The sequence below is a fragment of the Tachyglossus aculeatus genome, chromosome 5 (assembly GCF_015852505.1).
Source record: "Tachyglossus aculeatus isolate mTacAcu1 chromosome 5, mTacAcu1.pri, whole genome shotgun sequence".
Taxonomy (NCBI): domain Eukaryota; kingdom Metazoa; phylum Chordata; class Mammalia; order Monotremata; family Tachyglossidae; genus Tachyglossus; species Tachyglossus aculeatus.
This window is the reverse complement of record NC_052070.1, coordinates 61,815-78,011: the sequence shown is the minus strand read 5'-3', so window position 1 is coordinate 78,011 and position 16,197 is coordinate 61,815. Positions and strand designations below refer to the sequence as shown.

The following is a 16,197-nucleotide window of genomic DNA, read 5'->3' as shown; positions in this document are numbered from 1 at the left end:
TTTAGCATGCAACTGCACTTATTAAATGTCTTTAATGTAAAATTGTGCTTACTCTAGTGTTCTGGGCTCTGTTGCACATAGTGAGCCCCCTTAAGGGTGGACCACCACAACCTGAGACCAGTCGGACAGGGTGAACCCACTGAGACAGGGTGGCTGGCCATAATCTGTGGCTGTCGGTCCACTCCCCACTCGCCGTCGCTGAGGGCAAGGCTGCCACAATTGTGCAGTGGTTTGAAGCTGTGAGCCCATCCAGGGCAGAGCCAATGTGATGTTGTGCCTGGGTGACCCTGGGTGCCCACCGAAGGCAGGGCAGCCACAACGTTGGACCTGTCGGATACCTTGAGTCCCCCCACAAAGGCAGGGCCACAAAAATGTTCTGCCCGTGTGACACTGTGAGCCCATCCAGACCAGAGCCAACGTGATGTTGTACCCGTGTGACACTGTGAGCCCTCGAGGGCAGCGTTGCCACAACGTTGGAACTGTCGGATACCGTAAGGTTCCCCCCACCCAACCTCGAGGGCAGGGCCACAAAAGTGTTCTGCCTGTGTGATACTCTGAGCCTATCCATAGCAGAGCTGCCGTGATGTTGTACCTGTGTGACACTGTGAGCCCTCAAGGGCAGGGCCGCTGCAACATTGGATCTGTCAGATACCATGAGTTTTTTCCCCCTCCACCCCCACCCCCCCCCGAAGGCAGGGCCACAAAAATGTTCTGCCATGTGACACTGTGAGCCCATCCAGAACAGAGCTGCCGTGATGTTGTACCCGTGTGACACTGTGAGCCCTCGAGGGTAGGGCCGTCGCAACATTGGACCCTTCGGATACTGTGAGGCTCCCCCCACCCGAGGGCAGGGCCACAAATGTAAAATTGTGCTTACTCTAGTGTTCTGGGCTCTCCGTCACACACAGTGAGCCCCCTTAAAGGTGGGCCACCACAACCTGGGACCCGTCGGACATGGTGAACCCACTGAGGGCCAGCTGTGATCTGTGGCTGTCGGCCCCCTCCCCACCCACTGTGACTGAGGGCAAGACTGCCACAGCTGTGGAGCGGTCTGAAGCTGTGAGCCCGTCCAGGGCAGAGCCGCTGTGATGTTGTGCATGGGTGACATTGGGAGCCCGCCGAAGGCAGGGCCGCGACAACATTGGACCTGTCGGATACCGTGAGGTCCCCCCCGCCATCCCCACGAAGGCAGGGCCACAAAAATATTCTGCTGTGTGGCACTGGGAGCCCTCTGAGGGCAGAGCCGCCGCAACATTGGACCGGTCGGATACTGTGAGTTCCCGTGAACTAACAGAACAGAAAAATGTTCTGCCCCTGTGACACTGTGAGCCTATCCAGAGCAAAGCTGCTGTGACACTGTGAGCCCTCGATGGCAGGGCCATAGCAATATTGTGCCTGTGTGACACTGTGCGCCCTTGAGGGCAGGGCCATAGCAATGTTGTGCCTGTGTAACACTGTATTTCTCTAGGGCCTGGGTGCTGGGAAGAATGATTAAAAATATGGGTGGTGGCAAAAGGGGGCTGGCCTCAGTCTTCCCATTTGGATCTTCTTGTCCCGAGCACTGGGGAGAAAAAACAGAAATCTGGATGCCAGAAAAAGGGGGTTGGCTTGATGTCATGAACCCCTGAGCTACTAATCGTAGTATGTGTCAAGCACTGATCTAAGTGCTGGGGTAGATACAAGGCAATCGGGTTGGACACGGTCCGAGGAGCTTGTGTCTACCCCAACACTGAGTAGAGGGCCCGACACTCAGAAAGCATTCAGCAGATACCGTCAACACAAAACCCAGAGCTCACTGGGGCACCCGGAACCCACTGCCTACCGGCCGCGCCGGGAGAGGGGAGCGGCCGGCTGGCCTTGCCGTGGTTGTGGTGCTGGGCTCGGTGCTCCCACCCCTGCAGCGTTGTGGGTGAGGATCCCTTGCATGTGGGCAGAGATCTGATCTCTTCCTTGGGAGGGGGCCTGGAGGCGGGTGGGCGCTGTGGGGAAAGGGCTGCTTCCTGCTCTCTGTTCTTATTCTTTTTTTTCCCCTTCTTCCAGCCAGTTGTAAAGAATTACAGAGACCAGAGAAACAATGTGGCCTAGTGGATAGAACCTGGGCCTGGGAATCAGAAAGACCTGGGTTTTAAAACAACTCTGCCATGTGTTTACTGTGTCAACCTTGGGCAAGGTGCTCCACTGCTCTCCGCCTCAGTCGCATCACCTGTAAAACTGAGATTAACACTGTGAGCCCCATGTGGGACATTGATTGTGTCCAAACTGATAAATTGTGCCTACCCCAGAGCTTTGTACAGTGCCTGGCAAATAGTAAGCACTAACAAATGCTGTAAAAAAAATTATAATGCTCGTGTCCCTTCAAATCAGTCAATAGTATTTATTGAGCACTTCATATGTGCAGGACAGTGAACTAAGCATGTGGGAGAGTACAATACAATGAATCCATGGTATTTATTGCACACTTGTTATGTGCCAAGTACTTGTAAGCTCCTGAAGCACAATGGTGGTGTGTGTTTGTGCTGAATCCTCCTAAAAGCTTAGCATGCAACTGGACTTATTAAATGCCTATATTGTAAAATTGTGGTTAATCTAGTGTTCTGGGCTCTCTGTCGCACACAGTGAGCCCCCTTAAGGGTAGACCACCACAACCCGGGAACCGTCGGATATGGTGAACTCACTGAGGGCAGGGTGGCTGGCCATGATCTGTGGCTGTCGGCCCCCTCCCCACCTGCCGCCACTGAGGGCAAGGCTGCCCCGACTGCGGAGTGGTCTGAAGCTGTGAGCCTGTCCAAGGGCAGAGCTGCCATGCCGTTGTGCCTGGGTGACACTGGGAGCCCGCTGAGGGCAGGGCCGCCACAACGGACCCGTCGGATACCGTGAGTCCCCCCCAACCCCCGAAGGCAGGGCCACCAAAATATTCTGCCCGTGTGACACTGAGCCTCTCCAGAGCAGAGCCGCCATGATGTTGTGTCCGTGTGACACTGTGAGCCCTCAAGGGCAGGGCCACCACAACATTGGATCCGTCAGATACCATGAGGGCGCCCCCCCCCACCCCGCCGTGAAGGCAGGGCCACAAAAATGTTCTGCCTGCGTGACATTGTGAGCCCATTCAGACCAGAGCTGCCGTGACAATGTACCTGTGTGACACCTTGAGCCCTCGAGGGCAGGGCCGCTGCATCATTGGATGCGTCAGATACCATGAGTTCTCCCCTCCCCGAGGACAGGGCCGCAAAAATATTCTGCCCATGAGACACTGTGAGCCTATCCAGAGCAGAACTGCTGTGATGTTGTACCTGTGTGACACTGTGAGCCCTCGAGGACAGGGCCATAGCAATGTTGTGCCTGTGTAACACTGTAAGCCTTTAGGGCCTGGGTGCTGGGAAGAATGATTAAAATATGGGTGGTAGCAAAAGGGGGCTGGTCTTAGTCTTCCCATTTGGATCTTCTTGTCCCGATCACTGGGAAGAACAAACAGAAATCCGGATGCTAGAAAAAGGGGGTTGGCTTGATGTCATGAACCCCACATTTAGGTCATCCCGGGAAGAACAACAACATGGGTACTCTCAAAAATGGGGACTGGCTTCACGTCCCAAACCCCACATTTAAATTTTCCCATTTTGTGTCTTCATGGCCCAGGCACTGGGAAGAACAATGAAAATATGGATATCTCAAATGTGGGGAGTGGCTTCATGCCACGAACCCCAGATTTCAATGTTCCCATTTGGGTCTTTATGGCCCAGTTGTCGGGAAGAATAATAAAAATATGGGTGCCGGCTCAAGGGGGGAATGGCTTCACGCCAAGAACCCCAGATTTCAATGTTCCCGTTTGGGTCTTCAAGGCCCAAGTGCCGGGAAGAACAATGCGAATATGAGTGCCAGCAAAAGGGAGTCCTGGCTTCATGCCAAAAGCCCCAGACTTCAATGTGCCCATTTGGATCTTCATGGCCCCACTGCCGGGAAGAACACTGAAAATATGGGTGCCGGCAAATGAGGGGGACTGGCTTCATGCCAAGAACCCCAGATTTCAATGTTCCCATTTGGGTCTTCACGGCCCGGGTGCCGGGGAGAGTAATGAAAAAATACGGGTGCCGGCAAAGCGGGGGAACTGGCTTCATGCCAAAGCCCCCAGATTTGTGTCTTCCCATGTGGGTCTTCATGGCCCAGGTGCCGGGAAGAACACTGAAAATATGGATGCCGGCAAATGAGGGGGACTGGCTTCATGCCAAGATCTCCAGATTTCAATGTTCCCATTTGGGTCTTCATGGCCTGGGTGCCGGGGAGAGTAATGAAAAATATGGATGCCGGCAAAGGGGGAACTGGCTTCATGCCAAATTCCCCAGATTGGTGTCTTCCCATTTGGGTCTTCATGGCCCAGGCTTTGAGGAAAAACAATGAAAATATGGATGACGGTAAAAGTTGAGGGGAGACTGGCTTCAAGCCAAGAACCCCAGATTTGAGTCTTCCCATTTGGGTCTTCATGGCCTGGGCAGCAGGGAAAATAATCAAAAAATTTTGGTGCCGGCAAAAAGGAGTCGTGGCTTCATGCCATAAACCCCAGATTTGAGTCTTCCCATTTGGGTCTTCATGGCCCGGGCACTGAGGAGAACAATTTAAAAATTTGGGTGCCGGCAAAATGGGGTAGGGGCTTCATGCCACGAACCCCATATCTGACTCTTCCCATTTGGGTCTTCATGGCCCAGGCACCGGGAACAACAATAACGACATGTGTGCCGGCAAAAGGGGGAATTGGCTTAATGCCACGAACCCCAGATTTGAGTCTTGCCATTTGGGGCTTTGTGACCCAGGCACCGGGAAGAACAACGATAACATGAGTGCTGGCAAAGGGCTGTACTACCTCCATATCATATACCCAGGTTTTGACGGTACCCATTTGAATATTCCCGGCCCGGGTGCCCGGAAGCACACTAAAAATACTAGTCGGCAAAAGGGGTCCGGCTTCGTGCCTCGGACCCACGCGCCTTTCTGACACTCTGAGCTCCGCCGCAACGTTGTGCCCGTCTGAAACCGAGGAGCCGCCGCCACCCCCCTCCCACCCCCAAGCCCCCAGCACCGCACGAGGGACAGGGCTGCCGCGACTGACGATGGGCCTGTCTGAGCTCCCTGGGGGCAGGGCTGCCGTGATGTTGTGCCCCTTTGACACTCTGAGCGCCCGCCTGGGGCAGGGCTGCCACGTCGTTGGACCTGCCCGGCACTGGCACTGTAAGCATATCTCTAGACTGTAAACTCACTGTGGGATGGGAATGTGTCTGTTTATTGTTGTACTCTCCCAAGTGCTTAGTACAATGATTTGCACACAGTCAGTGCCCAATAAATACGATTGAATGGATGAATGAACGTGTGACATTATGAGCCTCCTGGGGTAGGATTAGGATTAGGCAGCCATTACAATTGAGCCTGTGACACTGTGAGCCCCCACACCGCACCGAGGGGCAGGGCCACCACAACTGACAACGGGCTTGTCAGACACTCTGAGCTCCCTGGAGGCAGGGCTGCTGTGATGCTGTGTCCATCTGACACTCTGAGCACCCCCCTGGGGCAGGGATGCTGCAACGTTGTGCCTATGTGACATTGTGGCCCCCAGGCTACAGAAAACGACAGTGGGCTTGTCTGTCACTCTGAGCTCCCTGGGGGCAGGGCTGCCATGATATTGTGCCCATCTGATGCTCTGAGCACCCCCCTGGGGCAGGGCCGCCGTAACGTTGTGCCTGTCTGGCATTGTGAGCCCCCTGTATCGCACTGATGCGGCAGGGCCACCACAGCTGACAATGGGTTTGTCAGACACTCTGAGCTCCCTGGAGGCAGGGCTGCCATGATGTTGTGCCCATCTGACACTTTGAGCGCCCCTCCAGCGCAGGGCCGCCATAACGTTGTGTCTTTTGGGCATTGTGAGCCCCCTGTACCGCACCGATGCGGCAGGGCCACCACAACTGACAGTGGGTTTGTCAGATACTCTGAGCTCCCTGGGGGCAGGGCTGCCATGATGTTGTGCCCATCTGACACTTTGAGCGCCCCTCCAGGGCAGGGCTGCCAGAACGTTGTGTCTGTTGGGCACTGTGAGCCCCCTGTACCGCACCGATGCGGCAGGGCCACCACAACTGACAATGGGTTTGTCAGACACTCTGAGCTCCCTGTAGGCAGGGCTGCCATGATGTTGTGCCCACCTGACGCTCTGAGCGCCCCCCTGGGGCAGGGCCGCCGTAACATTGTACCCGTCTGGCACTGTGAGCCCCCTGCACCGCACCGATGCGGCAGGGCCACCACAACTGACAATGGGTTTGTCAGACACTCTGAGCTCCCTGGGGGCAGGGCTGCCATGATGTTGTGCCCATCTGACACTTTGAGCGCCCCTCCAGGGCAGGGCTGCCATAACGTTGTGTCTGTTGGGCATTGTGAGCCCCCTGTACCGCACCGATGCGGCAGGGCCACCACAGCTGACAATGGGTTTGTCAGACACTCTGAGCTCCCTGGGGGCAGGGCTGCCATGATGTTGTGCCCATCTGACACTTTGAGCGCCCCTCCAGGGCAGGGCTGCCATAACGTTGTGTCTGTTGGGCATTGTGAGCCCCTGTACCGCACCAATGCGGCAGGGCCACCACAACTGACAATGGGTTTGTCAGACACTCTGAGCTCCCTGGAGGCAGGGCTGCCATGATGTTGTGCCCACCTGACACTCTGAGCGCCCCCCTGGGGCAGGGCCACCGTAATGTTGTGCCTGTCTGGCATTGTGAGCCCCCTGCACCGCACCGACGCGGCAGGGCCACCGCAACTGACAATGGGTTTGTCAGACACTCTGAGCTCCCTGGAGGCAGGGCTGCCATGATGTTGTGCCCATCTGACACTTTGAGTGCCCCTCCGGGGCAGGGCCGCCATAACGTTGTGCCTGTCTGGCACTGTGAGCCCCCTGCACCGCACCGATGCGGCAGGGCCACCACAGCTGACAATGGGTTTGTCAGACACTCTGAGCTCCCTGTAGGCAGGGCTGCCATGATGTTGTGCCCACCTGACGCTCTGAGCGCCCCCCTGGGGCAGGGCCGCCGTAACATTGTACCCGTCTGGCACTGTGAGCCCCCTGCACCGCACCGATGCGGCAGGGCCACCACAACTGACAATGGGTTTGTCAGACACTCTGAGCTCCCTGGGGGCAGGGCTGCCATGATGTTGTGCCCATCTGACACTTTGAGCGCCCCTCCAGGGCAGGGCTGCCATAACGTTGTGTCTGTTGGGCATTGTGAGCCCCTGTACCGCACCAATGCGGCAGGGCCACCACAACTGACAATGGGTTTGTCAGACACTCTGAGCTCCCTGGAGGGAGGGCTGCCATGATGTTGTGCCCACCTGACACTCTGAGCGCCCCCCTGGGGCAGGGCCACCGTAATGTTGTGCCTGTCTGGCATTGTGAGCCCCCTGCACCGCACCGACGCGGCAGGGCCACCGCAACTGACAATGGGTTTGTCAGACACTCTGAGCTCCCTGGAGGCAGGGCTGCCATGATGTTGTGCCCATCTGACACTTTGAGTGCCCCTCCGGGGCAGGGCCGCCATAACGTTGTGCCTGTCTGGCACTGTGAGCCCCCTGCACCGCACCAATGCGGCAGGGCCACCACAGCTGACAGTGGGTTTGTCAGACACTCTGAGCTCCCTGTAGGCAGGGCTGCCATGATGTTGTGCCCATCTGACACTTTGAGCGCCCTTCCAGGGCAGGGCCGCCATAATGTTGTGTCTGTTGGGCATTGTGAGCCTCCTGTACCGCACCGATGCGGCAGGGCCACCACAACTGACAATGGGCTCTCAAACACTCTGAGCTCCCTGGGGGCAGGGCTGCCATGATGTTGTGCCCATCTGACACTCTGAGCACCTCCCCAGGGCAGGGCTGCCGTAACCTTGTGCCTGTCTGGCATTGTGAGCCCCCTGTACCGCACCGAGGCGGCAGGGCCACCACAACTGACAATGGGCTCCCAAACACTCTGAGCTCCCTGGAGGCAGGGCTGCCATGATGTTGTGCCCATCTGACGCTCTGAGCACCCCCCGTGGGGCAGGGCCACCATAATGCTGTGCCTGTCTGGCACTGTGAGCCCCCTGCACCGCACCGAGGCGGCAGGGCCACCACAACTGACAATGGGTTTGTCAGACACTCTGAGCTCCCTGGAGGCAGGGCTGCCATGATGTTGTGCCCATCTGACACTCTGAGCACCCCCTCCCCTGGGGCAGGGCTGCCGTAACGTTGTGCCTGTCTGGCATTGTGAGCCCCCTGCACTGCACCGAGGCGGCAGGGCCACCACAGCTGACAGTGGGTTTGTCAGACACTCTAAGTTCCCTGGGGGCAGGGCTGCCATCATGTTGTACCCATTTGATGCTCTGAGCACCCTCCTGGGGCAGGGCCGCCGTAACGTTGTGCCTGTCTGGCATCATGAGCCCACTGTACGGCACCGATGCGGCAGGGTCACCACAACTGACAATGGGTTTGTCAGACACTCTGAGCTCCCTGGGGGCAGGGCTGCTATGATGTTGTGCCCATCTGACACTCTGAGCACCCTCTCCCCCGGGGCAGGGCTGCCGTAACGTTGTGCCTGTCTGGCATTGTGAGCCCCCTGTATGCACCGAGGCGACAGGGCCACCACAACTGACAGGGGGCTTGTCAGACACTCTGAGCTCCCTGGAGGCAGGGCTGCCATGATGTTGTGCCCATCTGACACTCTGAGCGCCTCCCTGGGGCAGGGCCGCCGTAATGTTGTGCCTGTCTGGCATTGTGAGCTCCCTGTACCGCACCGATGCGGCAGGGCCACCACAGCTGACAATGGGTTTGTCAGACACTCTGAGCTCCCTGGAGGCAGGGCTGCTGTGATGTTCTGATCGTCTGACACTCTGAGAGGCCCCTGGGGCAGGGCCGCCGTAACGTTGTGCCTATCTGGCATTGTGAGCCCCCTGCACTGCACCGAGGCGGCAGGGCCACCACAGCTGACAGTGGGTTTGTCAGACACTCTAAGTTCCCTGGGGGCAGGGCTGCCATCATGTTGTACCCATTTGATGCTCTGAGCACCCTCCTGGGGCAGGGCCGCCGTAACGTTGTGCCTGTCTGGCATCATGAGCCCACTGTACCGCACCGATGCGGCAGGGTCACCACAACTGACAATGGGTTTGTCAGACACTCTGAGCTCCCTGGAGGCAGGGCTGCCATGATGTTGTGCCCACCTGACACTCTGAGCGCCTCCCTGGGGCAGGGCCGCCATAACCTTGTACCTGTCTGGCATTGTGAGCCCCCTGCCCTGCACCGATGCGGCAGGGCCACCACAGCTGACAATGGGCTCTCAAACACTCTGAGCTCCCTGGAGGCAGGGCTGCCATGATGCTGTGCCAGTTGACACTCTGAGCGCCTTCCTGGGGCAGGGCTGCCGTAACATTGTGCCTGTCTGGCATTGTGAGCCCCCTGTACCGCACCAAGGTGGCAGGGCCACCACAACTGACAATGGGTTTGTCAGACACTCTGAGCTCCCTGGAGGCAGGGCTGCCATGATGTTGTGCCTTGTGCCCATCTTACACTCTGAGCACCCCCCTGGGGCAGGGCCGCCATAACGTTGCGCCTGTGTGGCATTGTGAGCCCCCTGCACCGCACCGATGCGGCAGGGCCACCACAACTGACAATGGGTTTGTCAGACACTCTGAGCTCCCTGGGGGCAGAGCTGCTGTGATGTGATCGTCTGACACTCTGAGAGGCCCCTGGGGCAGGGCTGCCATGATGTCGTACCTGTGTGACACTGCAAGTGCCCCCCTGGGGCAGGGCCACCCGATGTTGTTCCTGTCTGACCCTTGAGCCCACACACTGCACTGAGGGGCAGGGCTGCCGTGACAGATAATGGACCTGTCTGACCCTGTGAGGCTTCAGGGTCTGGTCATTGGGCAGAATGACTGAAAAAAGGGGGCTGCCTTTATGCCACAAACCCCAGATTAGTCTTCCCATTTGGGTCTTTGTGGCCTGTTGCCTGGAAGAACAATTAAAATCTAGGTGCTGGAAAAAGGGAGAGCTGGCTTCATGCCACAAATCCCAGATTTGATTTCCCCTTTTGGGTCTTCATGGCCCAGGCTCTGGGAAGAGTGAAAAAGGTATGGGTGCTGAGAAAAGGGCATTGGCTTCATGCCACAAACCCCAGATTTGAATCTTCCCATTTGGGTCTTCATGGCCCAAGTGCAAGGCGGAACACTAAAAATATGGATGCCAGAAAAAGGGGTACTAGCTTCATGCTGCAAACCCCACATTTGAGTCTTCCCATTTAGGCCTTCATGGCCCAGGCATTGGGAAGAGTAATGGCAAATAGGGGTGCTGGCAAAAGGGGAAACTGGCTTCATGTCACAAACCCTATATTTGAGTCTTCCCATTTGGGTCTTCATGGCCCAGGCATTGGGAAGAAAAATAATCACATGTGTCCTGGCAAAAGGGGATACTGGCTTCATGCCACACACCCCAGATATGAATCTTCCCGTTTAGGTCTTCATGGTCCAGGCATTGGGAAGAGTAATTACAAATATGTGTGCTGGCAAAAGAGGGTACTGGCTTCATGCCACAAACTCCAGATTTGAGTCTTCCCATTTGCGTCTTCATGGCCCAGGTGCTGAGAAGAGTAATTACAGATATGGGTGCTGGCTAAAGGGGAATCTGGCTTCATGCCACAGATCCTATATTTGAGTCTTCCCATTTTGTTCTTCATGGCCCAGGTGCTGGGAAGAACAATAGTGACATGTATCCTGGCCAAAGCAGGTGCTGGCTTTATCCTACAAACCCTCTATTTGAGTCTTCCCATTTGGGTCTTCATGGCCCAGGCACTGGAAAGAACAATAATGACGTGTATCCTGGCTAAAGGGGGTACTGGCTTCATGCCACAAAGCCCAATTTGAGTCTTCCCATTTGGGTCTTCACAGCTCATGTGCTGGGAAGAGTAATTACAAATATGGGTGCTGGCAAAGGGGAAACTGGCTTCATGCCACAAATCCTATATTTGAGTTTTCCCATTTGGGTCTTCATGGCCCACGCACTGGGAAGAACAATAATGACGTGTATCCTGGCCAAAGCGGGTGCTGGCTTTATGTCACAAACTCCCAGTTTGAGTCTTCCCATTTGGGTCTTCATGACTGTGGTGCCAGAAAAAACTGAAAATATGGATGCCGGTGAAAGGAGGGGTCTGGCTTCATGCCACTAACCCCCAGTTTGAGTTTTCCCATTTGAGTCTTCACGGACCATGCACTGGAAACAACGATGAAACTGTGGCTGCCGGCAAAGACATAACTGGCTTCATGCCATGAACCCCAGATTTAAGTCCTCCAATTTGAGTCTTCATGACCGAGGTGCCAGGAAGAACTATTAAAAGATGGATGCCGGCTAAAGTGGGGGCTGGCTTCATGCCACAAACCCTAGATTTGAGTCTTCCCATTAGGGTCCTCGTGCCCCGGGCACCGGGAAGAACAAAAAAAATGAGTGCTGGCAAAAGAGGGTGTGCAATGCATCCCAGATTTTATTTCTCTATTGGGTCTTCACGGCCCAGGTACCAGGGGAGAGGAAAAAATGTGGATGCTGGCAAAAGGGCCTTGTCTTCATGCCATGAACCCCAGATATGAACCTTCCTATTTGGGACTTCATGGCCCTGGCACTGGGAACAACAATAAAGATAGAGAGGACTGGCCTCAGCCTACAAACCCCAGATCTGAGTCTTCTCGTTTGGGTTTCCATGGCCTGGGTACTGGAGAAAAAAATTTAAAGATTTGAGGGCCGGCAAAAGGGGGTAGTGGCTTCATGCCATGAACCCCAGATTTGAGCCTTCCAATTTGGGTCTTCATGGCCTGTGAACTGGGGAGAATAACTAAAAAATTTGGGTGCCGGCAAAAGGGGAGGTCTGGCTTCATGTCATGAACTCCAGATCTGAGCAGTTTCATTTGGGTCTTTTAACGGCTGGAGCACCGGAACAAACAATAAAAAATATGCCAGCAAAAGGGTGGTACTGGCTTCATGCTGCTAAACCCAGATTTCACTTCACTATTGGGTCTTCATGGCCCAAGTACCAGGGCGAGTGAGAAATATTGATGCCGGCAAAGGGGGCGTGATTTCATGCCGTGAACCCCCGATGTGAGTCTTCCCATTTGGGTCTTCCAGGTCTGGGCACTGAGAAGAACAATAAAAATGAATGGTGGCAAAAGAGGGTGTGGCTTCATGAAATGAACCCCAGATTTGACTCCCTTTTTGGGTGTTCATGGCCCAGTCATTTGAAAGCTTGATAATAACATGGGTGCGGGCAAAACAGGGGACTGGTTTCATTCCATGAATCCTATATTCAAGTCTTCCCAATTGGGTCTTCATGGCCCAGGCACAAAGGAAACAGATAATGTGAGTGCTGGCAAAATGTGGGCTGGTTTCACACCACGAACCCCAGATTTGAGCCTTTCCATTTGGGTCTTCATGGCCCAGGCACAGGTAAGAACAATAATAATACGAGGGCTGGCAAAAGAGGGGCTGGCTTCATGCCATGAACCAAAGATTTGAGTTTCCCCATTTGGGTCTCTGTGGCCTCGGTGCTGGGAAGAACAGTAGTAACGTGAGTGCTAGCAAAATGAGGGCCTGACTTCATGCCACAAACCCTATATTTGAGTGTTCCTATTTTGGGTCTTCACGGCCAAGGCGTCGAGAAGAATAAAAATGACGTGTGCCAGCAAAAGTGGGGATTGACCTCAGGCCATGACCCCCAGACATCACTTTTCCCATTTGGGTCTTTATGGCCCAGGCACCGGCAAAAACAATGAAATAGGAGTGTCAGCGAAAGGGGGCCGGCTTCAGTCGCCGAACCCCAGATTTGAGTCTTCCCCTGTGGGCCTTCACGGTCCGGGTGCCGGGAAGAACGATTAAAACTATGAGTGCCAGCAAAAGCGGGGCCGACTTCGTGCCACGAACCCCAGATGTAACTCTCCCAGTTGGGTCTAAACGGCCTGAGTATCGGGCAGAGCGAGAAAAATTTTGGTGCCAGAAAAATGAGGGACTGGCTTTAGAACCTTGGGTAATTGATTCTCTCAGTTTGGGTTTTTGTGCCTGGGCTTTAGGGAGAGGGAAGACGGCTTTGGCTTTGTCACTTTGCCCTCGGTCGGACTTTACCCTTGGTATTGGGGCTCGGCCATATTCGAGATCCAACAGGTGGAAGAGCTTCCCGCTCATTCTTACAACGATCACCAGAAGAGTTTCCACCTGTATCGTTCCCACTGGTCCGCTCTACTATCTTTGCAGTTACCAGATGGACCATATTTCTCAGACTCTGGGCCTACTGAACAGGTTAGAAGCACCATTACCTTGGGGCAGGGTGCTTTTCATCTTTTCTTAAAACTTGGGTTTGTGCAGTGTTGCTGAGCAGGAAAGGTTCAGGCCTGGGCATTGGAGGACCTGGGTTCTAATCCCATCCTCTTGCCCGCTCAGTGATCTTGGGCGAGTCACTTAACATTGCCGTGCCTCAGTTTCTTAGCCTGTAACATGTTGATTCAATACCTGCACTTGGATTTGCTCCCTTTATTCACCCCTCCTTCAACCCCATAGCACTTGATTGCACTCCCGGTGCCCTGATCCTTCACCAGCTCCAGCCCGGTGGTGAAGGAGCCACGAGGGTCTTCAGTGTCCTCCCTGACGGCCAGAATCAGCAGCCCGACACAGCGTGGGGACCGGCTTCGGGACGTACCTATCTGGGAGAAGACTTGAGGTGGTGGCAAGAACCCCATGATACCCGTTGTTTGGCCTTGCCCAGGCTGGAGCTGCCCTGGAATCGGTGATGAGGAAGAGGGAAACCCCAGAGAGACCCTTCCTCAGGAGGAACAAAACCCCAGCTGAAGTTCATCCTGTCTTTTTCAGCCTGCACTTCAGGATGGTAGAAGTTTCAAGGGTAAGTTTTTCTGAGAAGAAGCGAATCAGCGTGGCTCAGTGGAAAGAGCATGGGCTTTGGAGTCAGAGGTCATGGGTTCAAATCTCAGCTCTGCCAACTGTCAGCTGTGTGACTTTGGGCAAGTCACTTAACTTCTCTGTGCCTCAGTTACCTCATTTGTAAAATGGGGACTAAAACTGCGAGCCCCCCGTGGGACAACCTGCTCACCTTGTAACCTCCCCAGTGCTTAGAACAGTGCTTTGCACGTAGTAAGCACTTAACAAATACTATTATTATTATTATTATTATTATTATTATTATTATTATTATTCTGGGAGAGTGGCAGTCTGAGTTCTGAAGTCTTCGAAAAGGCTCCCAAAGTGCTATGATAATTATCTAGAGAAGCAGCGTGGCTCAGTGGAAAGAGCCTGGGTTTGGGAGTCAGAGGTCATGGGTTCTCATCCCAGCTCTGCCACTTGTCTTCTGTGTGACCTCGGCAAGTCACTTAACTTCTCTGGGCCTCTGTTCCCTCATCTGTAAAATGGGGATAAAGACTGAGCCCCATGTGGGACAACCTGATTCCATTGTATCTACCCCAGTGCTTTGAACAGGGCTCAGCACATAGTACGTGCTTAACAAATGCCATTTTTATTTAGTCCATATCTAGAATTTATAGTAATGGCTGTAACCCTTAACAGACTGTGAGCTCATTGGGTGAAGGGAATGGGTCTACCAGTTCTGCTGTCTTGCTCTTTCAAGTGCTTAGTCTCCAAAGTAAGTGCTCAATAAATACCACTGATCGAATTACTCTAGATCCAACAAACTGTGGATTTCCTACCAGAGAATTAGAGAGTCTAGACCTAGGCTCTCATTTTTGGCTCATTCTAAAGAAGTTGGTTTTTAAAAAGGGTCCAATGATTAGTTGAGCCTATGTGCTACCGCACGATCGGATTCCTCCCGCATCCCTTTATTGAGCCAATCTCAGTCCACGATGGATGTTTGTGTGCAGAGCGTTGTACTGAGCACCGGGGAAGGTATAATGCAGCCGATAGACACGATCCCTGCCCAGGAGGAGTTGACAATCTTCTGTATATCTGTGGCCCCATCAGTTACCGGACAGTCTCTAAATCTCTCTCTTGCCTTTTCTGTAGATGCAGGGTTCAACCGTGACTCCCAGAATGACGGGGGAGAAACCGGCAAGTCTGTGGGATTCTTCCGGCTGTGTGTCGGGCCTAGAGCGAGCGACTGTTTTCAGCAGAGGATTTGGTGTAAGAGAATGATTTTTTTCTGTAAATTCTAATCCCCTCCGGGAGACGGTTTCTTCCGGCGTGGCATGGCCGGAGGCCCCCGGGTCGAGATAGGACGGGTCGGAGAAGACTTCCAGAGGAGGAGGGCTCCCCGGTGATCCGTGGCGTGAATTGTATGGGTGAGGGAATTTCGGGCCAATTCCATATCGAGGCTTTCACCTCTGTCTTGGGTCTTCGTCTAAAAAATCTGCGTAGAGGTCATTTTTACCCTCCAGCTTGAGAGCGGGCCCGGATGTCCCCGCTTCCGGGAAGAACGAGACGAAGAGGCGGCCGAGAGAGAGAGAAGCTCTGTGTCCGGCAATGGGGTCGTGCAACTGTGTCTGCTACTGTGGCCGGAGGCCATCTCTGCAGCCCCATATTGCAGGGGGACAGTAGAGGTGGCACAGTGAGGGGGATTGGGAGGACAGGGTTGGAATAGGTGGGATTGTGGGTCTGAACTCCCTACAGCTCTGCCACTAAGTGCCCCCTGACCCTCCTGAGGGAGAGATTGCAGGGGGGACAGTGGCCGTCACGGGCAGGAATGGGCAGGGAGGCAGGCAATGCTTGGGGACTCTTTCTCCCCGCACACTGCCCCCCCCCGCCCCCGTGCCCTTTCCCTCCTTTGACTTCATCTCCTCTCAGTACTCCCCCACCGGCCCCCACCGAAATAAAGCCAGTGATAGATAGAGCAGCGACTCCACAATCGTGGACCGCGGGCCCGTGGCCCACCAGCTGGACCGCCTCCCTCCGGAATCCACCGGCAGCCATCTAAGCATGCTAACCCTAAACATCTTGGGCCCCACCCCACCCTAGCCCCCCTCCTCCATGGAGGCCTCTGTGCTTTCCTTCCAGGAGGCTGCCGACCTGCCCCCCCGCCCCCCCCCCAATCCCCAGCCCAGGTGTTCCCGCTCCAGCCCGGGAGATGAGCAACTCCTGGCCAGTCCGGCCCCTGCTTACCCCCCACCCTAATCAGCTGCTCCCAATTAAGCTCCCTGACCCATATAAGTCTCCAGGGAG

The 16,197-nt window shown here is 55.0% G+C and overlaps 1 pseudogene; it reads left to right on the top strand.

Annotated features, from left to right (window-relative positions):
• Positions 1–5,099: 5,099 nt before the first annotated feature.
• LOC119928271 lies at positions 5,100–15,671 on the top strand (annotated as a pseudogene).
• The last annotated feature ends 526 nt before the right edge of the window (positions 15,672–16,197 follow it).